At 44.1% G+C, this 23,088-nt stretch overlaps 1 long non-coding RNA gene across 3 annotated transcripts; it reads left to right on the top strand.

Moving 5' to 3' along the window:
* Window positions 1-1,887: 1,887 nt before the first annotated feature.
* Window positions 1,888-3,437, top strand: LOC132664379 (uncharacterized). Of its 3 annotated transcripts, none has more exons than XR_009603643.3 (4): window positions 1,888-2,123; window positions 2,204-2,343; window positions 2,699-2,823; window positions 3,330-3,437. It is a non-coding gene; the product is annotated as an uncharacterized LOC132664379 (long non-coding RNA). The 3 variants fall into 3 exon arrangements; XR_009603644.3 differs by having other exon boundaries at window positions 1,891-2,123; window positions 2,222-2,343; XR_009603642.2 differs by lacking the exon at window positions 1,888-2,123 and having other exon boundaries at window positions 2,136-2,343.
* The last annotated feature ends 19,651 nt before the right edge of the window (window positions 3,438-23,088 follow it).

Genomic DNA, 23,088 nt, shown 5'->3' with positions numbered 1-23,088 from the left:
ATAATTTAATATAATTTTTTTCTTCATCCAAGTTCACGGACCCCCTGAATTCAATGTCCTTGGGCCTTGGATCCTGATTAAGAAATCTTGCCTTCATCAAATGGTTTGATTAATTGTGGAAATTTAGTCACTGTGGCTGGCCAGTGCAGGCTTTTCCTACACAAATAGAGCGTGTTTGAGTTTGAGTCTCTGAAAGTCACCCACCATATTGCCTGGCAGTTAGTGAGGGATTACAAATGTTTTGCAAGGCTTCTCTTCCTTGGGTGTTTATTTGTTTTATGTCCCCTGGAGACTTCACCTGTTCTGGTAATGCCCCCAGGCCTTCCCATCCCCCTCCCATCTCTCTGTGGAATCTTCATTGGCTCCCAGGCCCTTACTGGGCCAGGCCCCCTTTCCCCTCCCCCATCCAGCTTGCTGCTCCAGCCTGGGTCCGTTCCCTTCCCTCCCCTTGGGCTTCTACTTTCCACTGTGTCCCCTAAAAAGCTCCTGTCCCCTCTGGGAGTTACCCGGTTGTGTTTTCCAGTTTGCCAACAAATGCTTACAAAATCCTTCAGAGGTCTCGTCCCGTGAGAGATACTGAAAAATACCATTTCTCTTGCCCCACTGATCAGTCAGCTTTGGACAACACTTTTTTCACCCTGTAGTCACAGGCATTAGTGATAGACACGTCAGCAAGTTATTTGGCTGAAGCCTCGGTGCTCACCAAAGCACTGACCTGGCCTGCTTCTCTCTAATTGAGTGCCAAGCCCCCAACCCACACCCACATTAAAATAAGCAGTTGATATCCGAGAAAGAGAGAGAGAGAGAGAATTTTCCATGTTTACACAGAAGGAAATTTAGACAAAAGTTTCAGAGTCAGTGGTTTTTCACTTCTATTCCCTGGACACAGATTTTGAGACAAGGAATATTCATAGGAAAATGATGTATTAGGGAGTGTTCCCAGGAAAAATCATTAGGGGAATAAGGAAGTGGGGCAGGGAAGAAAAGAGGACCAAGTAAGGCTGTGATACCAAGCCGAGGTGACCTGGGGAGGGGTAGCTCACACCTCAAGAGTTGTCCCACCCAAGGACAGGGATGGCAACATTCGTATCCCCGTTTCTGCCTGTGGTCCGTTACGGACTACAGGTTGTGGAGGGGGATAATCGCCAGGGAGACCCGGCTTTCTGCAGCACAGGTAAAGCAGGCTACGGCAGAGATGGGGTGGCTGGTGGCAGAAAGCACACCCAGTGTCAGGGCACACTGACAGCATCTACTGAGGGGACCTCAAGAAAGGAGCAGGACCGGGGTGGCTCGGTCAGTTAAGCGTCTGATTTCCATTCACGGCATGATCTCAGGGTTCACGAGATCAAGCCCCATGTCGGGTTCTGTGTTGACAGCACAGAGCCTGCTTGGGATTCTCTCTGCCCACCCCACCCCCGCTCTGCCTTTCCCCTGCTCTCTCTCTCTCTCTCAAAATAAATAAACTTAAAAAAAGGGGGGGGGGGGAAACAACAACATATAACTCTGACTTTGTTGTGTTCTATCTGTATGGATAACATTCCCTGCTGGAGAACAAGCACCAGGAAGAGAGCAGCAGCAAGCACTGTTCTTCCAGTCAGGAGGCCTGGGTTTCAGTCAGGGTTTGGGCCGCAGCGTGACCCTGGGGGAGTCGGTCAGTCCCGCTGGCCCTCAGCTTCCCCTCCGGACCCCGTGCAACGTCAGAGGCAACAATGGAGATGCCAAGTAAACACTTGTGGGTCGACTAAAATGGTAGTATTTCAGCACCGTAGGAATTTAGGTCGTGGCTAACCTCCAAGCTCCCTCCCTGCTGGGTCTTTAGCACGAGGCCGCCTCCCGGTTTCCATGTTTCTGTTATTCTTCTAGGGGGAGTTTGCTTTCGTATATGTGATTCAGCTCTTCAGAGGGAACCCGTGACAGTCATGTGAGATGTGTTTAATTTTGTACGGTTTAATTGTACATTAGCCACAGGGTCTGCTAGATGACTCTGCTTTTCCGAGGAAAACTTTTTCAAGATTTTTTTTTTCTAGGAGACCGAAAAGAGGGAAACATCAATGACTATTTCCTTTGTAAATATCCATGTCGGAATAGAGAAATCACATAGAGTGGCTTTTTGTCCAAAACAGGTGAATAAATGACTCTTTTTTTTTTTTTTTTTTTTTTTCATTCTCAGGATGAGATTTACACTGTCAGACTTGTACTCCAGTTTTGTGGTATTCTACAGTCCGGTCACAATTAGAATGAACGTTGTCAATGTCATTATATGAGGCAGAATCGGAGTGAGGAAGGCAACTCCCGTGATCTGGTAGACACAGAGGGGTGCCGCCCAGATCCCCCTTCAAGGAGGTATGTGCTGTCTGGCTGGGGGCGGGGAGTGCAGTCAGCAAACAGCCCGGCCGGCTGTCAGCTCCTTCTTGGTGGGTCTCAGCTGCCTAAACGGCTTCGTGCAAGGTCATGCCCTTCCCAGGAAAGCCTGAGTCCAGTGGCTGAGGAAAGTGGGGAGGGGGGTGGGTATTAAAGCCTAATTGTTTTGACCTAACTGGGGAAAGCATGACAATAAATGCTTGCTCCAGATTGTCCTGTTGGGTTGCTGAAGCCTTTGTTGGATGGATGTAACAGTTAACTTCTTCGCCAAAGCAGTCCTGCTTCCTCTCACATCCTTTTACGGGTGTTCATCTCTGACAACCATCTTGCACCCCAGACTTCCAGAGACTCTAACCTGTGGCCATCGGTGCTGGGCGTGGTCCCAGAAAGCAGGCAACAAAGTGAGGGTTTGAAAGTGGGTCACACACCACCAGGCTGGCCGTGAGGCCCCCATCGCTGGTGGTAAGTAGAGTCCAGATGCTGCTAGCACCGGCGGCCATTCAATTGTTACATCTCCCAGGGCGGGGGGCTGGGGGGTGGGGGGTGATTTGGGCACGAGTACCAGGAGAAGCCAATGCACTAGTGGGTGCGATGTATCAGGTATTTGAAACTTGGAAGGAAAAGGTAGATATAAGGATAATTGGATCGGGTGGCTCTGGCTAAGTCCCACTGATGGCTACAGAAACTTAAGGAGCAGCTGAGGGTGAAAACCATGTATGAAATCCAGGCGTGAACGCCAGAAGGCTCTCACTGAATATTCACAGATGCACCTTCAGACCTACAATGGTAGGATAAGAAAAAATTTTGGACTCTTCCAGCTAAGAGACTGGACTTCATAAAAAATTAAAGCAGGCCCATGTCAAGAGAGGGGACTAGGTTAGAAAAACCTTTAGTCCTAACAGATGGAATGGAGACATCTTGGTGGATGTCCCCAAAGATTTTGACATCTCACTGTCTGAACTTCCTAGGCCATTGGCCACCCGAGAACTGGCATGATGGGCACATGAATGGAGAGGCCACCGTGACAGAGATGGAGGCTGAGAATATTTCCAAGGGCACATAAAGGCAGTTCTTGCCTTGCACAGTAGTGCGGGATGGTAAAAATGACCATGCACCCTGAAACCGTGCAGTGTTAATAATCACTGGGGAAGGGGCGCCCCGGGGGGCTCAGTCGGTTAAGCCCCTGACTTCAGCTCGGGTCATGATCTCATGGTTTGTGAGTTTGAGCCCTGCATGGGGCTCTCTGCTGTCAGCACAGAGCCCACTTCAGATCCCGTGTCTCCCTCTCTCTGCCCCTCCCCAACCGTGCGTGTGCGTGCACACGCACACATGTGCTCTCTCTCTCTTCTGTCAAAAATAAACATTTTAAAAAAATCAGTGGGGGAAAAATGATGATCATGCTGCGACTTTAAAAACGTTTTGTCAAAATATTAAAAACTGTTTTACTGTTGGTTATACATGTATAGGGAAACAAAAAAAAATAGTGCGACTAATATTTTGTTAGTCAACTATGACTGAAAACATGAGAAAGTCTGGAAATTAGTGGTTTATTCCTGTATAAGTAAACTTAGCAACAAGAGTTCGGACAATGTTTACCATCTTGTATACTTTTCTATATGGAGAGAGCATCTCTTTTATGCCTCTGTGGAGAACTGTTGTATTCCTTTCTAAGTCTGGATCAGTTTCCGACATTTGATGCTTTGCGCTTTCCACGAAATTGAACGGGAATGTCATGAGAATTTTCAAAGAGCCGCTTGCGTGTGAAGTTTCTGCCAGGTCCGCTTCCTCTGGGACACCTCCGCTCTCTTGCTGCCACCTCGTTCTCAGTTCCGTCGCTACCTTTGGCCTTCACTAAGTTCCTCTGCTGTGCATCTAGAGGCTCCCAAGAGGCAGCTGGGGGTGTGTTCCCAGAGTCAGCTGTTTCTTCTATAATTCGTTTGACTCGAATTTCACTTCCAGCCTTATCACTGTGGGGATTCATTGCCGCGCTTTCATCTCTTTGGCCAATTCCCTTTTTCGAGTATCCATCGTAGTCAACCGTCACATGGGTAGCTTCGCTGGGAACCAGGTAACACAACTAGATGCTTGGCTGCCCGCCTGTGTGTGAACCGAACAAAGGTGGGCAGTGACCGGTCACCACCTGACTTTGAAAGAAGTGATGTGATCAGCACCGATCATGACATGCATCTTCTATTTACATAGTGATCGTTGGCCTACAGAGCTAACATTGGGGTTTGCGCTCTGCACAGTTTGTACAGTTAATACAGTGTGGTAATAGATATTTGAACCGTGTTGTTGGGGGACCGGTGTTATTTAACTAAATCATGGTAACTGAAGTTTTGTGCGTATTGGAACCATGCAAAGCAAGGACTAACTGTACTTCCAAGACTGATGTAGCTACTGCCACTGTCCAATGTCCAATTTGCCTGCAACAGAGACCAATATTGAGCCCCTTACTCCTCAATGAGGCCAACTGGCCAACTGGGGGCAAGTTGGCCACGTTGGGCCCCTTCCATTTTTGGAAAGGTCAACAGTTTGTTCCCACAGGACATATTCCGGTATGAGCTTTCCTTTCCTCATCCAGCACCACTATCTGAGGGCTTACAGAGTGTTTGACCCACCAGTACCAGATCCCACGTTGTGTCAGACAGGGGAACTAACTTCACCAGAAAGGAGGTGTGGAAATGGGCCGTGACCGTGGGATCCGATGACCATATCACCCAGACGCTGCCAGCCTGATGGGGCTGGAGCAGCCTGCTGAAGACAGAGCTGAAGTGCCAGCTAGAGACATTACTCTGTGAGGATGCATCTTCCAGAGCACATCATGTGCCTTGAACCGAAGTTTTTAGGTAGCTTTGTATTCCCAATAGGAAGTGTAAATAAGTCCAGATGGCCTCACTTACCATCATTCTCAATGACCCACTTCTGAGGGACTTTGTGTTTCCTGTCCCCACATTGCTGGGCTTTGCAGGCTTAGAGGACCTCAGCCCCAAAGAGGATTCACTTTTTCCAGGGGACCCAGCAAGAGCGCATTGAATCATAAGCTACAGCTATTGCCCAAACACCTTGGGCTTCTTGTGTCCAGGGGCCAGCAGGCAAGAAGAGAAGTCACCATTGTGGCAGGGGTAATTGACCCTGATCATCAGGAACAGGTAAGGCTATTATTACGCAATGGGGCGGGGAGACATTCGTGCCCAATCATGACTGTAAATTGACAAGTACAGGAGCCTGGCCAGAGAAGGAAATGGTGACCAGGGCTCAGGCCCCTCATTGATGGCAGTCCAGATCAAGCCCCCAGGTAAGACTCCAAGGCCAGAAGAGCTGGTAGCCGAGGGTGAGGGGGATCTTCAATGGACAGTGTAGGAGGAAAATGATGTAGGTCAATTGTTGCCCCAGACCAATTGTAGAGACGGAGGCAGAATTTGTTTCTCCAAAAGTGTACCTCAAACAGAGAGGCCGCTGGAATCCTGGGGAAGCTGCTTTTTCAATGCCCATAAAGAATGGGTTCAAGCAGCATAAGGAGACGAAGGACATGGAGACGCCAGCCCAGGATCTCCCTTCAAAGAAGGCCTGAGGTGCAGCCCAGCTGCAGGAAGAGGGGTTCATGGATAGCCTGTAGCTGTCCTTTTCTTCAGAGCTGTCACAACTACAGAGAGCCACATCACCTGAGCTTGCACCTTTCTCTGGTGCCTCGTAAGGCAGGAGTATAGAGACCCAGCCCTTCCAACCTGAGGCAGGACACCGATGGGGAATATGCACTTCAGGGCTCCCCACCAGGCTGAAAGCTTGTGGCGGTATATCACAGTTCAACCTCTGCCCAATCCTGCTCCTCCCCCAACCCTTTTATAAGTATTTTTTTTTAATTTTTTTTTAACGTTTATTTATTTTTGAGACAGAGAGAGACAGAGCATGAACGGGGGAGGGTCAGAGAGAGGGAGACACAGAATCTGAAACAGGCTCCAGGCTCTGAGCTGTCAGCACAGAGCCTGATGCGGGGCTCGAACTCACGGACCGCGAGATCATGACCTGAGCCGAAGTCGGCCGCTTAACCGACTGAGCCACCCAGGCACCCCTATAAGTATTGATCCCTAAAAAACATCCCCCAAATTTCCTCCCATGCCTACTTCTACTTCTCCAATAGTAGGTGTCCATATCCTAAGAACTTTTTGGGTTAAACCACCTATCATGTAATTTTCATGTTTCAATCTTATTTTGTAAGTAATTTAAGAGGGGAAGAAAGCTCTTAGTCCCCTAAATATACGATCTCCAGCAAGCCAGACTGCAGAGATCACTAAGTTGTGAACGATAATACTATTTATTTATGCCATGTGTCACAATTTACGAAGCATTTTTATATTTACAGGGTTACTTGTTCCGAGCAGCCATTCCATGCACTAGGCAGATATCTGTATTCTTTCCAGAAAAAAACAAAAACAAAAAACAAACCCAAACTAAGATAAACTGCAGAATGTCTAGGCATAAATCCCAGAGAATATTCCCCACTTGTGCTCAAGGAGTAAATACAAGGTTATTCACATAAGTGAAAAATTGAAATGGTGAGAGGCTGGAACATTCCTAAATGCCCCTCAGTAGAGGACTAGATACAATGTGATCTGATCATCAATTACAATACCATATAGTTAGTTAGAACAGATGAAATGTAATACATCATTTATAAACTACATCAAGTCTCAGTATAAATCTCTGAACATAATATTAAGTCACTGAACAGAAAATTTCAGAATCTATATACTATGATATCATTTAAATAAATTTTTAAATAGTGTAAAAACAATACTAAGCATTAATACATATATAGAATTTTTTAAGTATTCTTATTTTATTTTTTTAATGTTTATTTATTTTTGAGACAGAGAGAGAGAGAGAAAGAAAGAGAGAGTGGGGGAGAGGCAGAAAGAGGGAGACACAGAATCTGAAGCAAGCTCCAGGCTCTGAGCTGTCAGCACAGAGCCACACGTGGGGCTCAAATTCATAAACCGTGAGATCATGACCTGAGCTGAAGTCAGACGCCAACCGACTGAGCCACCCAGGTGCCCCAAGTATTCTTATTTTTAAGTTTATTTTATTTTATTTTATTTCGGTAATCTCTACACCCAACATGGGGCTCAAACTCATGACCCTGAGATCAAGAGTCTCACGCTCTTCAGACTGAGCCAGCCAGGCACCTCAAACTTTTTGAAGTATTTTTAAAAATTAAAAAAAGAAAAAATTTAGTGTTTACACATTTATTTTTGAGAGAGAGAGACAAAGCCGGAGAGGGGCAGAGAGAAAGAGGGAGAGAGAAATCCCAAGCAGGCTCCGTGTTGTCAGTGCCTGATGAAGGGCTTGAACTCATAGACTGTGAGATCGTGACCTGAGCTGAAACCAAGAGTCAGGTGTTTAACCGACTGAGCCACCCAGGCGCCCCTTAAGTATTTTTAAAAAGACTGATTAGAGGGGCGCCTGGGTGGCTCAGTCGGTTAAGCATCCAACTCTTGATCTCAGCTTACGTCTTGATCTCAGGGTTGTGAGTTCAAGCCCCGCATTGGGAGGAGCTGGAGCCTACTTGAAAGAAAGAAAGAAAGAAAGAAAGAAAGAAAGAAAGAAAGAAAGAAAGAAAGAAAGAAAGGCACTGTACTCCCTGCAAGGCTTTAGGTGGTAAAGCATAAAGACATGGAAGGTCCCTTGCTTTATAGGAATTGTCCTTAGATTCAAGATACTTTTAAGGCGACATTGGGACCTGGCAAAGAAAGACCCCATTGAATCATGGCTGGTAAGTAAGCACAGCTTGATTTTTTTAACTTCCAGCTCTTTGCAGAGACTCATGATCCTCATTTCCCTTTCTCTAGGGCTAACCCACTCCTTCCCACGCTCAGATTTCTGATTCTAGAATACAACGTGTGCTCTGTGAAAGTCAGAGGCAAAGGAATGCCCCTCACACCCCAGCCCTTCCAGCCCCCCAGTGCCTTCCCATCCTCATCACAATGAGGTTTAGTTCTGGGGTTAAGCCCAGTGGCGGTGAGCACCAGTCCGCCTACCACTCACCACTTGGGGCAGTTTTAGGAGCCTTCTGTCTGCCACCCCCAGACTGTATAAAGAGAACAGCTGGGTGGAGGCCCATGGAATCTTTCTTATAGAAAGGCATTTAATCGGAACGGGAGGTCCATTGAAAACCGACCCAGTGAGCAAGGCACACACATGTTCATGGCTCTGGAGAGTGCCCACACCTGGGTTTCTTCTACCCTTTTCAGTGGGACTGAGCACTGAGCTCAGGGAGAAGCAAGAAGATACAATTTTATCCTTTCCTAGTCTGGACAAGGCAAGGAAAGACGGTCTCCATGCCTCCTCTGGTAAGACAGGGCTTAGCCTCTTTTTGCATGAACTGTTGATGAATGCAGTGTTGTAGGAGGACCCCAAACCTATTCCAAACTCTCTAAGATTTGGCTCAATCTGATTTATCATTTTTGAAGTCCACTTAACAGTGTGTATTTCTTGCTTTTTATTTTTTTTACCCCTGTTCTAACCAGAGTGCTTCTGAGTTGTCTCCCACTTCTCATAGGTTGAAATTATCCAGGCATCTGAGATCATCCCAGCTGTGAGAGTTTGCAACGTAGGGAACAAAGAGAGCAAAAAATATTATGTCAAAATATTTTACATATTGAATTTTAAAAAGCAATTATTTGAGGTTTTGAGACACTAATGTATTCTTTACACCAAGTTCAACCACAGAGATCACAGACAGCAGAGAAGATTGTTTCGTTACTGAGAGTAAAGATCACCTCTATTTCATAAGACTGGGACATTTGAGAATTAAGTAGACAGGCTTTGCGAAGCACTTGGTAGTGTGCCTGGCTCATAGTAGGTGCTTAATAAACTCAGTTGGCATTCTGTTTTGCATGTACCATATTAAGTCTTCGGTGCAGTTTAAGAAGATTCCTGCTCTCTCTGAAACAGCACTTGTCACAGGTTCCAAGCAAATAAAATTAACTGGGGATTTTGTTAAATTGCAGATTCTGACTCAGTGGGTCTGGGGCGAGGCCTGGCAGGCCAAATTTCTAGCCCCCTCGTGTTGCTGATGCTGCTGGAATGAGATCCACTTGAAGTATCAAGGTTCTACCTCAGGCATTCTTGGAGTACCTGGCTGGCTCAGCCAGAAGAGCGAGCGACCCTTGATCTCAGCGTTGTGAGTTTGAGCCCCACGTCGGGTGTGGAGATTACCTTTTAAAAAAATGATCATTCCTACTTATCTGTATCTGACAGTTGTGAATATACTGTTTCATCCCATGTGCCTTCCTCGACCCCTGATCACCTATTCAGATCCTATATAACTTTCAAGGAGTACTTTAAGCTCCACTGTTTCTTTTTTCAATTTTTTTATTACATTTATTTATTTTTGATAGAGACAGAGCACAAGTGGGGGAGGGGCAGAGAGAGAAGGACACACAGAATCCGAAGCAGGCTCCAGGCTGTAAGCTGTCAGCACAGAGCCCGATGTGGGGCTCGAACTCACAAACTGCGAGATCATGACCTGAGCCGAAGTCGGATGCCCAACCGAGCCACCCAGGCGCCCCAGAAGCTCCACTCTTTCGATTAAGCCTTCTTCCCAAATTTTTGCAACCCTAAATGATTAATATCGTCTTTGAAGCCCTGAATCAAATTTAATTTTTTTTAATTTTTTAATTTTTTTTTTTAACGTTTATTTATTTTTGAGACAGAGAGAGACAGAGCATGAACGGGGGAGGGTCAGAGAGAGGGAGACACAGAATCTGAAACAGGCTCCAGGCTCTGAGCTGTCAGCACAGAGCCCGACGTGGGGCTCGAACTCACGGACCGCGAGATCATGACCTGAGCCAAAGTCAGCCGCTCAACCGACTGAGCCACCCAGGCGCCCCTTGAATCAAATTTAATAAGACTGGAGAGGGGGGCCTGGATGGCTCAGTTGGCTGAGTCTCTGAATTCGGCTCAGGTGATGCCGTTTCAGTCCGGTTTGTGCATTTGAGTCCCACATCGGCCTTTCTGTTGTCAGCAAAGCCTGCTTCAGATCCTCTGTCTCCCAATCTCTGTCCCCCACCCCCCGACCCATCTCTCTCTCTCTCTTTCAAAAATAAACATTAAAAAAAATTTAAAAAAAAATAAGACTGGAGAGAGATTGGTTAGTTAACCTAAAAATTTGGTTAAAGTGGGAATATAATTTAAATATACCTGCTTTACACTTTTAATAAAATCATCTAAAATCACCTTGTTGACCAAGTTTTTTAACAATTAAAAAAAATTTTTTTAATGCTTATTTAATTTTGAAAGAGAGAGACAGAGCGTGAGTGGGGGAGGGTCAGAGAGAGAGAGAGAGAGAGACAGAACCCGGAGCAGGCTCCAGGCTCTGAGCTGTCAGCACAGAGCCCATTGTGGGGCTCAAACCCATGAACCGTGAGATTGTTACCTGATGCTTAACCGACTGAGCCACCAGGCGCCCCTGACCAATGTATTTTTTCATGCGAGGCCTAGTTCTTTTGTGCAAGTAGGTTTCCCGATGGTAGAGATTTGGAACTTTGCACGTATCAGTACTAGGTAGGAAGTTGTTCCTGCTACAGTGTCCTCGTCTTTACCTACCCTGTGGATCACTACTGCTCTCCCTGAAGCACTATTTTTTCTTATTCTGTCTGCCTGTGCCAGTGTTAACGTCGGCATACCCCGTGGTTCTCAAAAGCTTACCAGCATGGATTTGGTCTGTGTCAGCCATGCTGCTTAGTCAGATGTATATGTGTCCTGTTTTTAAAATACAAATATATTCCTTTTTTTAAGTCTTTTAAAAAATGTTTTATTTTTGGGGCGCCTGGGTGGCTCAGTCGGTTAAGCGTCCAACTTCAGCTCAGGTCACGTTCTCACAGTCCGTGGGTTCGAGCCCCGCATCGGGCTCTGCGCTGACAGCTTGGAGCCTGGAGCCTGCTTCGGATTCTGTGTCTCCCTCTCTCTCTGCTCTTCCCCTCTTGAGCTCTGTCTCCCGCTCTCTCTCAAAAAAATAAATAAACATTAAAAAAATGTTTTAAATGTTTTATTTTTTGAGAGAGAGAGAGAGAGAGAGAAAGCGGGGAAGGGGAAGAGAGAGGGTGACAGAGGATCCAAAGCAGGCTGCGCGGACAGACTGACAGCAGTGAACCCAATGTGGGACTCGAACTCACGAACCGCAAGACCCTCAACTGACTGAGCCACCCAGGCGCCCCTTAATATAAATATTTTCTTTCTTTTTTTTTTTTATTTTTTTTAACGTTTATTTATTTTTGAGACAGAGAGAGAGAGAGAGCATGAACAGGGGAGGGTCAGAAAGAGGGAGACACAGAATCTGAAACAGGCTCCAGGCCCTGAGCTGTCAGCACAGAGCCCGATGCGGGGCTCGAACTCACGGATCGCGAGATGATGCCCTGAGCCGAAGTCGGACGCTCAACCGACTGAGCCACCCAGGCGCCCCCATAAATATTTTCTTAAAAGGAAATTAAAATGAGTACGCTTACCTTTCAAAAAAAAAAAAAAAAAACCAAAACGTGTTCTGCTTCGTCTTTCTTACACAAATCATCCCTATTACATATTATTTAATTGTTTTGGATCTGACATTTTTTCCCTCAAATTTTCACAGATTTCCTGGCCATACCTAATTTGACCACATTTTTAAAACGACTTGCCTTAGCTTATTTACCTTGTTCCATAGATATTGCAACTCTTTCTTTTTGCCCCCCAGAATTCATTGGTTTCATTATATTTAAGTTAAATTAGGGAGTTGCAAGAACAAGTACAAAAACAGAGCTGGAAACAAACACAACCGACTGGTGGGAGTATGATTCATCTGTGAGAGAGGAAGTGGAGGAGTGGGATCTGTGGTAGGCTGAATAATGGCTCCCCAAAGACGCCCCTCTCCTAATCCCAGGAACCTAGGAATGTTACCTTATATGGCCATGAAAATTAATAAAGGGAAACCTCCTTAAAATAGAGTCAGGAGACCACAAGGGGGAGCCCTCAGGCACTACCACTTGCCATCGAGTACAGACCCTCAACAGAAGAAGCTTACGGAGGACCTCAATAGGAAGAGAGGCATGTTGCCACTTGATACGACTTTACTAACACCAGCAAGAGGAAGGAAGATTTTTCTCTTTGCCTGGCAACAGCCCAGACAATGAGAGACAGTCACAACTCAGCCAATGAAAAGCCACTACATTTTGAGCTCTGAATTTATTCCTACGGACTTTTTGTTTATAACAGTCTTCCCAGCTTGCCCCTTTCCTCTATGAAAGAGTATTCCTTGGGGTGCTTGGGTGGTTTAGTCGGTTAAGTGTCCGACTTCAGCTCAGGTCATGATCTCACGGTTCATGGGTTCGAGCCCCACGTCGGGCTCTGTGCTGACAGCTCAGAGCCTGGAGCCTGCTTCGGATTCTGTGTCTCCCTCTCTCTCTGCTCCTTGCCTGCTCGCACTCTGTCTGTCTCTCAATAATAAATAAACATTTAAAAAAAAAATAAGAGTGTTCCTCTCCTTGGTGCTGTGGACTTTGCCTATGGCTTTAGCTATAGCTATAAAAGCTATAGCTTGCTTATTCTGAGTTGCAAATCCTTTGCTATTTTCAACTAAACCCATCTTGCTGGTAAAATAACTGTGATTAAGAGAAGGATTTTGAGATGGGGAGATTTTCCTGGACTATCTGGATGAGTCCAACATAATCTCTTATAAGGGTCCTTGTAAGAGAAAGGCAGGAGGGTCCGAATTGGTGGCACAGTATGTCACAATGCAAACAAGAGGTCAGAGTGACAGGAGGAAGGAGCAGTGAAACAGAACACAGAAGCTTTCCGGAAGCTGAAAAAGGCAAGAGAATAGATTTTCCCCACAGAAATTCCAGAAGGAATCAGCCTGGCTCGCACCTTGACGTTAGCCCAGTGAGACTGATTCTGGACTTCTGACATCCAGAACTGTGAGATAATGGAAGTGTGTTGTTTTAAGCCACTGTGTGTGTGGTAATTGCTGCGGTTTCCATTGGTACTAGCACGGGACCCAAGTGTCGTGCTCTGGAGAGGCACCCAGAGTGCTGGGGGCAGAGTGGCACTGAGGACATGCGTCAGTCTGTCTGGCAAGTGCAGCCGGTGAAGAGGAATCAAAAGCACTTCTACTGTAATTAACTTGGCACTGTATTTTGTTTACTAATTCTTTCCTATGTCTTGCGGGAGAGATGGGGAGATTCTCGAGGGCATCGGTATATTCTTTTGCCAGCTTTGCAACTTGAAAGATTACATTTTAAGTCAGCAACTGATCACTTTTGTGGTTTATAATACAAGATGGCCTGGGTGGAGTGTGTGTAGCTTAATCGTCAGATTGGCATATTTAAGATTTTTTTCCCCCTGTCAAGAAAACTGGATTCTCGACTGTGCTAAAAACCTTTTACCTAGGAGATGTGAGATGGAGAAAACTTAGCAAAGGTTTTGGGGTCCTACGGGCCTGCATTCTGCTACTGGCAATGCTATGGCCTGGGACCTGTTAGGGAATTTCTCTCACCTTCGTTCTTTTTTACCAAAATGGTGATTATAATAGTATCCACCTGCTAGCCTTGCTGGGAGGAATGAATAAAGTACAAAAAATAAATAAATAAATAAATAAGCTTGGTCTCCAGGTACACAAGTAAGGCTAGTAGATTCTTACAATTGTATTGTTGATAGAGATAATGCTCTAGAATGGCACGAAGGAGTAGACAAAAGGATACCCTTAACAGCAGTGCAGATCATCAGACTTCTTTATATATACACTTTATTGAATTCTATTTTTTAAAATTTACACCCAAATTAGCATACAGTGCAACAATGATTTCAGGAGTAGATTCCTTAGTGCCCCTTGCCCATTTAGCCCATCCTCCCTTACAACCCCTCCAGTAACCCTGTTTGTTCTCCATATTTATGAGTCTCTTCTGTTTTGTCCCCCTCCCTGTGTTTATATTATTTTTGTTTCCCTTCCCTTATGGTCATCTGTTTTTTTTCTTAAAGTCCTCATATGAGTGAAGTCATATGATTTTGTCTTTCTCTGACTAATTTCACTTAGCATAATACCCTCCAGTTCCATCCACGTAGTTGCAAATGGCAAGATTTCACTCTTTTTGATTGCCAAGGAATACTCCATTGCACACACACACACACACACACACACACATATATATATACATATATATATATGATTGCCAAGTAATACTCTATTGCATATATATATATATATATATATACACCCCATCTTTATCCATTCATCCATCGATGGACATTTGGGCTCTTCCCATCCTTTGGCTATTGTTGATAGTGCTGCTATAAACATGGGGGTGCCTGTGTCCCTTCGAAATAGCACACCTGTATCCCGTGGATAAATGCCTAGTAGTGCAATGACTGGGTCCTAGGGTAGTTCTACTTTTAGTTTTTGAGGAACCTCCATACTGTTTTCCAGAGTGGCTGCACCAGACTTCTTTATATTTTTTAAAGCTAGAAGGACTCTTAGGGGTTGGCAAACCACGGCCCACAGGCCAAATTGGCCTGCTTCCTGTTTTCATAAATAAAGTTTTATTAGAAGACAGCCATTAATTTACCTATTGTCTATGGATGCTTTTGCACTACAAGAGCAGAGTTGAGTACTTGTTATAGAGACTTTACCACCTGCAGGATCTAAAATACTATTTGAGGGGCGCCTGGGTGGCTCAGTCGGTTGGGCATCCGACTTCGGCTCAGGTCATGATCTCACAGTCCGTGGGTTTGAGCCCCGTGTCGGGCTCTGTGCTGACAGCTCAGAGCCTGGAGCCTGCTTCAGATTCTGTGTCTCCCTCTCTCTCTGCCCCTCCCCCACTCGTGTTCTGTCCCTATCAAAAAATGAATAAACGTTTAAATAAAAATTTCTTTAAATTTTTATTTTCTTTTTTTTCTTTATTTCTTTATTTTTCTTTAAAAAAATAATAAAATAAAATACTATTTGGTCTTTTGCAGAAAAGTTTTGACCACCTGATCTAGAACATCTAATTTTACAGATAAGGAAAAAAGTCCCAATAAGATAAGTGACTTGGTCCAAAGTCACATGGCAGTTAAGACAGAACTAAGACTATAATTTAGATGCCTTGACTCCCAGGTCAAAGCCTGTATGAGACAGAGAAAATGGCAGGTCTCTGAATTCAGCTCAAAATGGGGTCCTTTGGTGGAGTTTGGCTCTGATCTAGGCTTCTAGGGAAAAGACTGCCAGGTGCCTTCTTCAGACACTCCCCGGTTGGTGCACACCTTCATATCCTCACATATGCAACTTGTAGACCTTCCCCAGAAGAAATGCTAATGCAGAAATAGAAGGCATAATGTGAAGCCTTATGAAGGCTTCATAAGGCTTCATATATTTCTTCATATATGAAGAAATAAAGAGCATTGAAATATAACCACAAGGTAAATACAAAGCCAGTATTATATTTTTAATTTGTAACCCATTTTTCCCCGTAGTTTTTTTTTTTTTTTAATGTTTATTTATTTTTGAGAGAGAGATTGAAAAAGAGACATCGAGTGGGGGAAGGACAAAGAGAGAGGAGGACGGATGATCTGAAGTAGGCTCTGCACGGACAGCAGCTAGCCCAATGCGGGGCTTGAACTCACAGACTGGGAGATCATGACCTGAGCTGAAGCTGGATGTTCAACCAACTGAGCCACCCAGGCGCCCCTCCCCCTATGGCTTGAAATACAAATGAATGAACAGCATTTACAGATTTATGTTAATGGGCACATCATGTACAAAGATGTAACTTGTGATGAAAATAACAACATGAAAGGGGAATGGAGTTGCACAGAAGCAGATTCATATATACGATTGAAGCTAAAGTGGTATTAATTCAAAACTGATCGCTGTATGTTTAAGAGTGGAATTGTGATCTCCAGAGTAAGAGTATGAATATGATTAAGAATATGACTAAAACCAAATAAACAAAACATTTAAAAAATAGAAAAGGAAATAAAAAAGGAATCAAAACAGTACGCTACAAAACAAATCAAACATAAAAGAAAAGCAATAATGGAGGAACTGAGGAACACTGATTTCCTCCCCCGGTTCTTCTCTTGACTTAACCTTTGTGTTAATGACTGCAAAACAAGATGAAAAGAAGATGCTGCGTATTGAAGAATATTTTGCAATGCTTCTCCAGCAACTGGGTGTCACAAAACGGAAGTCATCGCTCGTTCCTCTGCACGTCTCACTGGTGCCTAGCTACTCTGACTTCTCCTTTCAGTGTACTGGCCTGCTGGGCTCTTGCAGTGGTTCTGTAGGGCAGCACCGGCACTGAGGTGATTCATTTCTTTAGGTTTTATTATGTCGTTTGAAAGATTTTTGAGTTATATTCTTTTTTTTAAGTTTATTTATTTATTTGGAGAGAGTGCGTGAGAAAGTGTGTATGCACAATTAGGGGAGGGGCAGAGAGAACCCCAAGCAGGCTCCAGGCTATCAGCACAGAGCCCGATGTGGGGCTCAAATCCACGAACCATGAGATCATGACTTGAGCCAAAATCCAGAGTCGGAAGCTTAACCGACTAAAACACCGAGATGCCCCATATTATTTTTAACCGTGAGTTTACATGTCTTTTATGTAAGAAATTCCAAATACCTGAAGAAGCTCAAGTAGACAGTGAACGAAGGGAAACTACCTTGTCATGTCAGGATCTGACAACTGACGTTAACATTTCAAATTATCGAGTCCTTTTTAATAACATTGGGTGTTACTGAAACAAGATTTGGAAAATTTTGGGCTCTTTCGGCACATTAATAGAAAACCCAATGTGCGTTAAGACAAGAAGAAAACCTACTGGTTCAAGGAACTGAAAAGTCCAAGGCTTCGGGCACTCAAGACTATGTCATCGGGATCTCTTAGGTTCCCCCAACTCTGGGCTCTTCTGCTTCTGTGTTGGCTCATTGCTGAGCCAGGCGCTCCCCTGGGCTGGTAAGATTGCTGCAGCAATCACATCCTTGCTTCATATCCTTGCAGGTTCAGGTAGAAAGACAAAGTCCTGGGACTCATTCTGATGGACTGGCCATGGGTCCTGGAGGATTTGGGGCACTGATGTCCAGGCCTGTCCCGGACAAAGCACATGGGCGGAGAGTATGGGCAGGGATGGCTTCCCTAAAGGAACTCAGAATGTTACCAACAGAAGGGGCCGTGGATGCCGAGTGGCTTCTATACTCCTTCCTACGTAAAATGCCAGATGGCAAAAAGACCACCAATGTCCACACAGTCTTCCCTCAGATGCTCCAGAGGGGAGAGGCTGGTCAAGAAGGAGGTCAGACTGCCAGGGTGTTCAATGTGACTGCAGTCCAACCCCCTCCTGTGACTTCAGAAAATTAAATGATTCATTTCTGAATCCAGAAAAATGAATGACATTCACAAGATTACAACTTCTTTGCAGTGTTTGCTTGAAGGGTGAGGGAGTCCAGGTATCCTGGCCCCTCATGCAGGCCGTTCTACTAAGTACCCCTGGCAGAAGCGGTTAATTAGTAGAAATACCGAGTGCCCAAAGATAAAAATTTTTCTCAGAAATGGACAAAGATGGTAACTTACATTTTTTCTACCTCCTCCTATACCTATAAGATGTTGAAGTATATATCCGTATATGTGTAATACAAATAGATTTATGTTATATGCATTTACATAGATATTACATAAATAGATATATGTATGTGGGTGTGTGTGTATGGAACATATATGTGGAAAGAGATTATCTGCATTTTAGACTCATGCCTGAGTAGAAACACTTAAATAAAGGTTTTTTTTTTCCCCCTTCAAAATGTGTAAAGTTATAGGATAATTATAATTCAATACCAGGGAGAAGGAATTGATTTTCTCCAAGTTCCCCCACAGTTTGTGTTATTTTTATTGACTTTTTCTGAAGCTCATTTCCAAACATCTGAGTAAACATACAAAATAAATATTCCTCTTAAGTCATTACTATTGTTGTTGGGGCTGGAAGCCAGGCCCTTGCATCTGTCCCCTTTCCCATTATGATTCTGTAAAGTGCCCGTGAACAGATGGCTTGCGTGCTCCGCTGAAACATCTGGAAAGCTTGGGCTGTGTTTGGCTACAGAGTCACAGATGTGGCTGGGCGCTGTATTACACTGGAGGCCAATCTCGGCACAGCTCGTTTGACTATATCATACCGGGACAGAGGAAAAGGCCCTCAGCTGAGGACATAAACATGGAGATCTCATACTTGAGATGGGGGGTGTTTGTTCCTATGATTTAAGAGACATCAAATGACTAATCCAATAATCAAACATAGGTACTAGGTCCAACATTTGGTTTCCTTCCCCCGCCCAGGATAATCCAACAGGCAACATGTCCTACGAAAAATAAGCCTTGTTAAGACCTCCTTCTGTAAGTTGGCCATTCACCTGGCCTTTTCACTGTGGTCACTAGTCTTGACTACAGTTTTTAGGTGTGGATCACCCAATAAGTATCTAAAGGGGTTCTTCGACTTACAGCTTTATAAACGTATATAATAAAATGAACTTGGTACAGCCATTTTGGAAGACAGTTGGCAGTTTCTTACACACTAAACATGCTCTGACCACACCTTGTGGCAATTGTGCTTCTTGGTACTGTATTTACCCAAAAGAATCAAAAACTTATATCCACACAAAAACCTACACATGGATGTTTCTAGCGGCTTTATTCATAATCGCCAAAACATGGAAGCAACCAAGATGTCTTTCAGTAGATGAATGGATAGATAAACTGTGGGTCATCCGGACAATAGAGTATTATTCAGCACTAAAGAAATAAGCTATCAAGCCATGAAAGGATATGGAGGAATCTTAAATGCATATTACCAAGTAAAGGAAGCCATTCTGAAAACGTTGTATATTGCATAATTCCAACTAGAATCATAAGATAGTGGTTTTCAGTGGATGGGCGGGGGGGATGAATAGGCTGAGCACAGAGGATTTGGGGGGGTAGTGAAAACACTCTGTATGATACTATAATGATAGATACACATTATTATACATTTGTCCAAACCCACAGGATGTACAACACAAAGAGTGAGAACACAAAGACCAACTATGGCCTTTGGATGATCATGATGTGTCAATGTAGGCTCATCAATTGTAACAGATGTACTGCTCTGCTGGGGGATTTTCTTAATGGGGGAGGGTATGCATGTGTACGGGGGCAGGGGCTATATGAGAAATCGCTGTACCTTCCCCTCAATTTTTCTGTGAAGCTAAACATGTTCTAAAAAAAAAAAAAGATCTTAATAATATAAATAAATCAGTAGATAAAATGAAGTCTAAGCAATTAATTTAAGCTGCTTATATTTATTCATTCATTCTAAAAATATACTGCATGCTTCCTACAGTCTAGGCACTGAGCTACTGAGCTCAAGGCAGGAGGCAACACCACAAATAATATGCAAATTTTTTGTATGAACCCATCATCCCTCTTGAGTGAATTGGTAAAAACCCTTAGACATTCTGATCCAGAAGTCTCTCTGTGTGGTTCAACCAGCTCCATTTCTTCTGATGCCCAATAAACCTTTTCTGCCTCACTCAAGAGTTTAATCAGTGGCTGTTAATCCCAACTGCAGAAAATCCTCTCCCCAGTTGTACATAAAGTTCATTCTCTAAGTTCAGCCATCTCTTTGGCAATAGAGTTCATTAATATTGGCTATGGCAGGAATCACTTTTTGAAGGAAATAAAAAGCGTCCAAGTTGAAGGAACAAATTCCAGGTACTTTAATTACCTGGAAGAGTTGCCTCTATTGCTAAGAAGTTCTTGAACTATATGATACTTCCTGTTCAACACCATTAGAAGCTTCCTCTAAAGCTGGCATTCCTCTGACTCTCTCAATTTGCCATGATTCTCGTCCATAGTTATTACCTGAAGCAGGGGGTTAATATTAAATACTTTGTTTAGCACACTAAACGGGAACTGGAAGGTCCTGGGGGTGGGTAATCGAGAGAAGGTCAAGGTGCCTCAGTATGAGACTCTTTCGGACCTTATGCCAACCCCTCCCTGCTCTCCTGACGTGGTCAACAGGGAAGACTGTTCAACGCCCAGCTCAAGACCACTTGCCACAAGCTATAATGTTTCTTCTCCTTTATGCGTTTTTAAGAAAATGTTTTATTTTCAACAGTCATATTTAAGGTTAAGGGCTCAATCTTGAAAACTGCATAAAGTTGAAAGTTTTGGATGGCAGATGTGGACAATCTGAACCAAGTGATCTTCAGTCCCTGCCTGCTCTAGAAAATTATTTGAAGGCTATTTCTTCTGAAATTCACTCTTCAAAATGACCAGGACTTGATTAGGTCAGCTTGCCAAAATTGGCCAGGTTATTTCATTATTTAATAGAAGAGAACTTTTCAAACTATTTATCTAGGAGACATGACTATTCTCTCTGTTCTGGTGTCCCAGTCTCAAGGTCCCCAACACCATCAAACTTGGTGTCTATTAGGGGAGGGATGGATGAGTAAGTAGGTGGGCTGCATACTGTGGAATCCTGTGCAGCAGGTGAAACAGCAAATGAGATGAATGGACAACAATCTTAGCTCTTTAAAACAGAGTACTGGGTGAGAAAAAAATAGACGAAAAAATAAAACATAAAGCACATATGCACAAAACACTATCTTGTATGAGATAAAGGTACATTTTTTTAAATTTAAATTCAAGTTAGTTAACATACAGTGAACTCTTGGCTTCAGGAGTAGAACCCAATGATTCATCTCTTACATATGCTACCCACTGCTCATCCCCAAAAGTGCCTCCTTTCGTGCCCATCACCCATTTAACCCATCGCCCCCCACCTCCCCTCCAGCAACCCTGAGTTTGTTCCAAGAGTCTCTTATGGTTTGCCCCCCTCTCTGTTTTAATCAAGATAAAGGCATATTTAAGGAAGATAATAAACACACGAACGTGGGTACTTAAGGTGGGGAGTGGGGGGTTGGGGATAAAGGGGAAAGATAAAATACAAGAGAAGCCCTGTTGAAATTGTGATCATAAGGTAGTGTGAACTGAGGATGAGACGGACTCTTTTGAGGTCTCAAAAAAGGCATAAATAAATGCTAGTTTTTCAGAAACATCATCCCGTAAATTAGTGTGTCCCAATTGAGGCCCGATGGTACTTGAACATTCTCGAAGATGTTAATAGGTATGCCCCAAAAGGAGATGCCCCGATCAAGCACAGCTGGGAAACAGATTAAACAGAGCTGATCAGGGTTCTTCACTTCAGGTGTTCCCAGAGCATATGATACATAGCGTAACCCAAGGTGGATATATGCACCATTTCCCAAACTTCTTTGGTCTTAGAATGCTTTTTGCCAAATGCCGTTTTTGTAAAAGCACAGAGCAGGAAATGCGATTCTAAATATTTACCCCAGTTAACTTTCTTCCCTCAGGACATCCTTCGTAATTTATCCCTCCCTCTGCTGCAGGTCTCGTCTCTTCCATGAAACCCCCTTCGTAACCCACAACTGTCTGTGTTCTGATTTTATTGCTGCAACTCTCTGGCCTTTGGACAGAGACCGATGAGTGGTAAGATCAGAATACTTCACTGTTACTGCAAAATACTTATTCCTGTAGCAGTAAGATCAGAATACAGCGGGCAAACTTTACTGCTGCTTCTGCATATACTGTTTGCTCTCGTAAGGATGATGTGACATAATCTTTCATCTACATCCTAGCTTTTGGCTAAGTTGGCTTGAATAAATTACAGGGAAGGTCCTCTCAGCCAATCATTTTACTCCATCTATTCAGATCAGATCAAAGTAATATTTACCGCTTGCTTCTCCCACTGGCAGGTGGGGGGGGGGGGAGCGGTGAGGCGTATGTACAAAGCATCCTAACCGCCACAAGAAAAAAAGCTTTCTTCACAATGTTTCGATGCTTTAATAAATTTAAGGGAAAATGAGAGGGCAAAACAAGGAGTTTGCAAGCTTCCACACAGAGATCCAGGTCAATCAAATGGCTTCTTAGCTCTGCCTAGCTCTGTTCCTCAGGAATATTGGATGATGATGAGGAGGAGGATGAAGAAGAAGAAGAAGAAGAAGAAGAAGAAGAAGATGATGATGATGATGAGGGTGGGGGTGGCGGTGGTAGCTACCTATAAAGTCCATATTTCAGGCCAGGTATGATGCTAAGCATGTCTTTTACCCCCACAGATTTAATAAGAGAGGTCACTAAAAAGCACCTCTGACCAAAAATGCCTTCCCCACCTGCCTCCCATAGACCTAAAATTTCCATCTTTTTTAATATTGTTTGTTTGTTTGTTTGTTTTTGAGAGACAGAGAGGGATAGAGCATGAGCAGAGGAGGGGCAGAGAAAGAGGGAGACACAGAATCTGAAGCAGGTTCCAGGCTCTGAGCTGTCAGCACAGAGCCCGATGTGGGGCTCGAGCTCATGAACCGCGAGATCATGACCTGAGCCCAAGTCTGACACTTAACCAACTGAGCCACCCAGGTGCCCCAATTTCCATCTTTTTTAGAAGAGTTTATTTTTAAGTAATCTCTACACCCAATGTGGGGGTCGAACTCACAACCCCGAGATCAAGAGTCACATGCTCTGTCTGAGCCAGCCAGGTGCCCCTAAAATTTCCATCTTTATATACCAGTTCCTACAGCCCCTTCTACATTTATAAACATGCCACAAGTATTATACTTAGTGATACCTTTGTATAAATTTGTTTATTGTAAATTTTAAAAAGTCACCCAGCAGAAGACGT

This window comes from Panthera onca, chromosome F2, assembly GCF_046562875.1.
Source record: "Panthera onca isolate mPanOnc1 chromosome F2, mPanOnc1 haplotype 2, whole genome shotgun sequence".
NCBI classification, from domain to species: domain Eukaryota; kingdom Metazoa; phylum Chordata; class Mammalia; order Carnivora; family Felidae; genus Panthera; species Panthera onca.
Note: the sequence above shows the minus strand (reverse complement) of the source record. Positions and strands in the feature narration are given on the sequence as shown.